We start from the raw sequence: 6374 nt of genomic DNA, 5'->3' as shown, positions 1-6374 counted from the left end.
TCCCCCCCCCCCCGAGTTCACAAATTTTTGTGCACCGGGCCTCTAGTAAATAATGCTTCAATGAACATAGGGGTGCATATATTCTTTCAATTGAGTGTTTTTGTTGTTTTTGGATATATTCCCAGAAATGGGATTGCTGGGTCAAAAGTCAGTTCCATTTTTAATTTTTTTTTCTTCTTTTTTTAAAAAAATATATTTTATTGATTTTTTACAGAGAGGAAGGGAGAGAGATAGAAAGTCAGAAACATCGATGAGAGAGAAACATCGATCAGCTGCCTCCCGCACATCTCCTACTGGGGATGTACCCGAAACCCAGGTACATGCCCCCAACCGGAATCGAACCTGGGACCCTTGAGTCCGCAGGCCAACGCTCTATCCACTGAGCCAAACCGGTTTCGGCCCATTTTTAATTTTTTGAGGAAACTCCATACTGTTTTCCACACAAGCTGCACCTGTCTGCATTCCCACCTGCAGTGTACTAGGGTTCCCTTTTCTCCACATCCTCTCCAGCACTTGCTGTTTGTTGATTTATTGATAATAGACATTCTGATTGGCATGAGATAATATCTCATTGTGATTTTAATTTGCATTTCTCTGATGATTAGTGACACTGAGCATTTTTTCATATGTCTAATGGCCATCTCTACTAGTATGTCCTCTTTGGAGAAGTGTCTATTCAGGTTCTTTGCCCATTTTTAAATTGCATTTTCTTTGTGTTGAGTTTATAAGTTCTTCTTTTTTTTTTGGTATATGTTATTTTTATGTTTTAGAAATTAACCCCTTATCAGATATGTCATTAGCAAAAATGTTCCCCCATTCCATGGTTTGCCTTTCATTTTGTTGATTTTTTTTTTTTTGGCTATACAAAACCTTTTTAGTTTGATGTAATCCCATTTGTTTATTTTCTCCTTTTTTTTCCCTTGCTCAAGGAGATACATCAGCAAAAATATTGCTACAGGAAATGTCTGAAATTTTACTGCCTATTGCTTATTTCTAAATCAAGTATTTGCCTTGTTTGAAAGGATGGTAACCACCCAAGTAATTCCGTATCCTTCTCTAATTATATGAATAGTTCTGTTGTAATTTCCAGATATATTTCCCCTTTTTTTCTTTTTTAAAAAAATATATTTTTATTGATTTCAGAGAGAAAGGGAGAGGGAGAGAGAGATAGAAGCATCAATGATGATAGAGAATCATTGATCTGCTGCTTCCTGCACACCCCTCACTGGGGATTGAGCTCATAACCTGGGCGTGTGCCCTGATCAGAATCAAAACGTGACCTCCTGGTTCACAGGTTGACACTCAACCACTGAGCCATGCCAGTTGGGCTCATTTTTTATTTATCAATTACAGTTGATATACATTATTAAATTAGTTTCAGGTGTACACTTCAATGATTAAACATTACATACATTACTAAGTGATCATCCCAATAAATCTCACACCCATCTGATACCATACATAGTTATTAGAATATTATTGACTGCTAGAGGCCTGGTGCATGGATTCGTGCACTGGTGGGGTTCCTTGGCCTGGCCGGCACCCTCTCGCAATCCAGGACTCCTCAGGGGATGTCAGACTGTTGGTTTCGGCTTGATCGCCACAGACCAGCCGAGGGACCCCACCAGTGCACAAGTCCATGCACTGGGCCTCTAGTATGCATATGAGATCTTTGGTTAATCTCTTCCCGCCCTCCCCGCACTCCCTTCCCTCTGAGATTCATCAGTCTGTTCCATGTTTCCAAGCCCGTGCATTGAGCATCTGCCCCCTGGTGGTCAGTGCATGTCATAGCTACCAGTCAAATGGTTGCTTAGGCTTTTATATATATAGATATTTCCTATGTTGTACTTTACATCCTCATGACTATTCTGTAACAATCAATTTGTACTTCTTTTTTTAAAAAAAATATATTTTATTGATTTTTTACAGAGAGGAAGGGAGAGGGATAGAGAGTTAGAAACATGCATGAGAGAGAAACATCCATCAGCTGCCTCCTGCACACCCCCGACTGGGGATGTGCCCGCAACCAAGGTACATGCCCTTGGCTGGAATCGAACCTGGGACCCTTCAGTCCGCAGGCCGACGCTCTATCCACTGAGCCAAACCAGTCAGGGCAATTTGTACTTCTTAATCCCAACCCATCTGACAACCATCAAAATGTTCTTTGTATCTATGAGTTTGTTTCTGTTCTGCTTGTTTGTTTATTTTGTTTTTTAGATTCAATTGTTGATAGATATGTATTTATTGCCATTTTATTGTTCATATTTTGATCCTTTTTTTCCCTTCTTTTTCTTAAAAAGACCCTTTAACATTTCATATAATACTGTTTTGATGGTGATGAACTCCTTTAGCTTTTTCTGGTCTGAGAAGCTCTTTATCTGTCCCTTGATTCTAAATGATAACTTTGCTGGGTAGACTAATCAAATTTGTAAGATCCTGCTTTTTGCCACTTTGAATATTTCTTGCCAGTCCCTTCTGGCCTGAAGGTTTCTGTTGAGAAATCAGCTGACTGTCTTTTGGGAGCTCCCTTGTAACTAACTAACTGCTTTTCTCTTGCTGCTTTTGAGATTCTCTCTTCATATTTAAACTTGGGCATTTTATTATGATTTCTCTTGGTGTGGGCCTCTTTGGGTTCATCTTGTCTAGGGCTCTCTGTGCTTCCTGGACTTGTATGTCTATTTCCTTCACTAAATTAGGAAAGTTTTCTGTCATTTTTTCAAGTCAGTTTTCAATTTCTTGCTCTCTTCTCCTTCTGGTACCCCCATTATGCGAATGTTGGTACCCTTGAAGTTGTCCCAGATGCTCATTACACTATCCTAAATTTTTTGAATTCTTTTTTCTTTTTGCTGTTCTGACTGGGTGTTTTGCTTCTTTATATTCCAAATTGTTGATTTGATTCTCTGCTTCATCTACTCTACTGCTGATTCCCTGTAAGTTATTCTTCATTTCAGTTAGTATATATTTCATTTCTGTTTGGTCCTTTTTATACTATTGAAGTTCTCACTGAGTTCATTGAGAATCCTTACAACCAGTGTTTTGAACTCTGCCTCTAGTAGATTGTCTCCATTTAGTTTAGTTATTTTTTCCTGGCGTTTTGTTCTGTTCTTCCATTTGGGACATGTTTCTTTGCCTTCTCATTTTCTCAGCCTCCCTGTATTTGTTTCTATGCATTAGGTAGAGCTGCTATGTCTCTCAGGCTTGGTAGAGTGGCCTAAAGTAGTAGGTATTCTGTAGGGTCCAGTGGCACAGCCTCCCTGATCACCCAAGCTGGGCACTAGAGATGCATCCCCTGTGTGGGCTGTGTACACCCTCCTCTTATAGTTGAGCCTTGATTGCTATTTCACATCAATGGGAGGGATTTACCCTCAGGCCCATCAGCTGCAAGGACTGGCTGAAACTACTGACCCTAATCTGACTACCGTGTAGGATCAGCTGTGCAGGGGCCCACCACACAGAGCAGGACTTACTTCAGCAGGGCTCTGGTGCCCACTGAGTTCGCCCCTTGAATGTGTCACTTGTGCAGGTGGTTGGGTGGAGCTTTGATGTGGTCTGAAGCTGTCCACTGGGTGTCCTGACTCTGGGGCCTCCCAGGAGGTATAGGTCAAGGTCAGCAGCCACTTGTGTTCTCCCCAGGGACATACAGGGAGGACATACAGGGCTGCCTGGCATGAGCTGCAAAGAAATATGCAGATGGCTGCTACTTGTGCTGGGCTTGGTAGTGCCTGGCCACTTATTGAGAGGTATGGGGCATGCTGCTTGTTTGAGAGATTTTAGGAAAATCTGAAGCATGAGCCAATACAGGCCATTTGTATGGAAAAGCCACTGGAAACCACATGGGTGGGCCCAAAACTTGGGTGGGGCAGGGCCTCAAGGAATCACCAGGATGGGGCCAGGTTGTGTGAGCCAGGTTGATGGAGTCTCAAATATGGTGCCCACCTGCCAGCTCTGTGGGTAAGGGCTCAGAAAAGGAACAATGGCCTCTGCCAGTGCTTCTGTCTGGGAGAAAGCTTCCCCAAGCTCTTGCTTGATGCAGGACAATTCAGTTCCTATATGTCCCTGGTGCCTTTTGAGCCACTGTGCCAGCATTGGGGCTCAAAGCAAGTGAGTCCAATTAAGTCCATGTGTGGGCCCTTTAAGAGGAATTGCCTCGGATTCCATCAGCCCTCCATCTCCCTCACCCTTAGTCCCTGGTTTTTACAGACAGAAGTTATGGGGGCTTCTCTTTCTGACACAGGAATATGGGGCTGGGGGGCCTGGTGTGGAGCTGGGACCCCTCACTCCTCAGGGGAGACCTTGGCAGCAGAGTTATCCCTCCCAATTTTTATCCCCTACACGTGGGTGTGGGACTAGCCCCTTCTGCGACTCTCCCCTCCTACTACTAGTCTTGCTGTGTCTTCTTTAATTCCCTAGTTGTAGGACATCCATTCAACCAGATTTCAGACGGTTCTGAATGATGGTTATTCTGTAGTTTAGTTGTAGTTTTGATGTGGTTGTGGGAGGAGGTGAGATCAGTGTGTACCTATGCCACCATCTTGGCCAGAAGTCCAAAAGACTAAGATTTTTCTTCTCCTGGTATGATAAACAACTAAGGAAAAAAGGCAATAAAGTCTCAAAACATTCTCCCAAAGAGTAGCTGATCATAAGATGGATAGGGAATATTTCTGTACCAGAAAGTAGTGTTTCTGTAATTCAGGCAAGAATCTAGCTTTGCCTTTTCTCTACCTCCCTCCCATTTTCTCTTTAGAAAACAGAAATTTTAGTATGAGAAGGTGGGGAGTTGATTTAAAAGAACCAAAAAGAGATTGTAGGACTGAAAGGCTTTTAGCCCCACATGAAAACCTGGATGAGGTATGAGGAGAAGCTCCCAGATATCTGCTTACCTTCTCGCTTCACTCTTTAATAAAGATAGATTTCCACAGAAGGGAGTCCAATATGTTGTAACTATGGTTTCTTAATTGCTTTAGAGGTGACAATTTAAGTGATGGCTCTAAAAGAAGGTGAAACTATTTACCAAAAATAAATTTGATATTAGTTCCCAAAGCTAACTTATTAAAATAGAGTTACCTTTGGCTATTTAAGTGGCACTAAATTTGAAACCAAGAGTCTTGGGTGCTATCTTTATCTGCCTGTGGCTTACTGTGCGGTCATAAATAAGTCAAGACCTCTTTGTGTTCCAGTTCCCTTTCAGAAATTGGACCCCAACCATGGGAAAAATGGTATTGGCCAAAAATACTGATCTGTTTCCTTTGACCCTGGAAACTCCCAAAGAACTCCAGTTAGGACTTCCTCAAACCAGTAAAATTTATGACTTGAGAGAGCCTTTTTTATCACACCAAACTTTCTTCCTTCCTCATGTCCTTAGTGAAACAGAAAGTTAGAGCAAATGGAGCAATAAATATTGCTAAACCTTAGAGCCAGGGAAGGACAATTACCAACAAGGGCAAAGCAGTAATAACTTGGTATATCCAGAGAAGGTTGGGTTGGAGCCAAGGAGATAAGCTAAGTGACTGCTACTGTTCTCTTCCGGCACATGCACTCATCACCCAGGGCTTGGCAAGATTAGTGCTGGAACAGCACAGGCTTGCATCCAGTACCTGCTCCAGAAATAGGCTCTAGATATAGGCACAGCAAGTAAACAAATCCCTATCAGTTGTTGCTGAGGTGTCCTTCTCAGGCAGGCCTGCCCATAGGACTATTGCTGAAAGAGGAAGACAGCCTGGAGCCACTCCCTGGCCCTGTCTTGGAATGAGTCCCTAAGGCTGAGAATAGCTCCAGTCACCTGAGACAGTAGGTATTTTCCTGAAAATTCCAAACTGTTCCAATCAGCTCTGGCCCTACTTCAGTTACAAGATTCAAGCCAGGCTTGGCTGGTGTGGCTCAGTGGGTGAGTGTTGACCCAGGAAACAAGAGGTCAATGGATCAATTCCTTGTTAGGGCACATGCCTGAGTTGTGGGCTTATCCTCCAGTAGGGGGCATGCAGGAGGCAGCCAATCCAGGATGTTTCTCTCATTGATGTTTCTATGTCTCTATCCCGCTCCCTTTCTCTCTCTCTAAAAATCAATAAAAACATATATGTTTTTAAAAGATTAAAGACAGGACACTGCCATAACAATCTTAGGTTTGTGAGAGGGCTGTTTACTTGAACCCAGAAAGGGATTATTGAAGGCACAGATTCATTCATCTAACCAGTATTTGTTGAGCCCCTGCCATGCTTCAGGCACTGTGCATGGTGGGGAATAAAACAAAACCAGGCGCAGTGGTGGTGGAAGTGGGAGCAGAGCTGGCGTCTTGGAGAGCGCTGAAGAATCTGCTGGAATTGGAACTTGGACTTCTCTGTCCCTGTTCTCCCTTGCGTCTCCTTCTTGGTGAGAGC

The sequence above is a fragment of the Myotis brandtii genome, unplaced genomic scaffold (assembly GCF_000412655.1).
Source record: "Myotis brandtii unplaced genomic scaffold, ASM41265v1 scaffold133, whole genome shotgun sequence".
Taxonomy (NCBI): domain Eukaryota; kingdom Metazoa; phylum Chordata; class Mammalia; order Chiroptera; family Vespertilionidae; genus Myotis; species Myotis brandtii.
The sequence above is the reverse complement of the archived record's forward strand: the minus strand, read 5'-3'. Positions refer to the sequence as shown.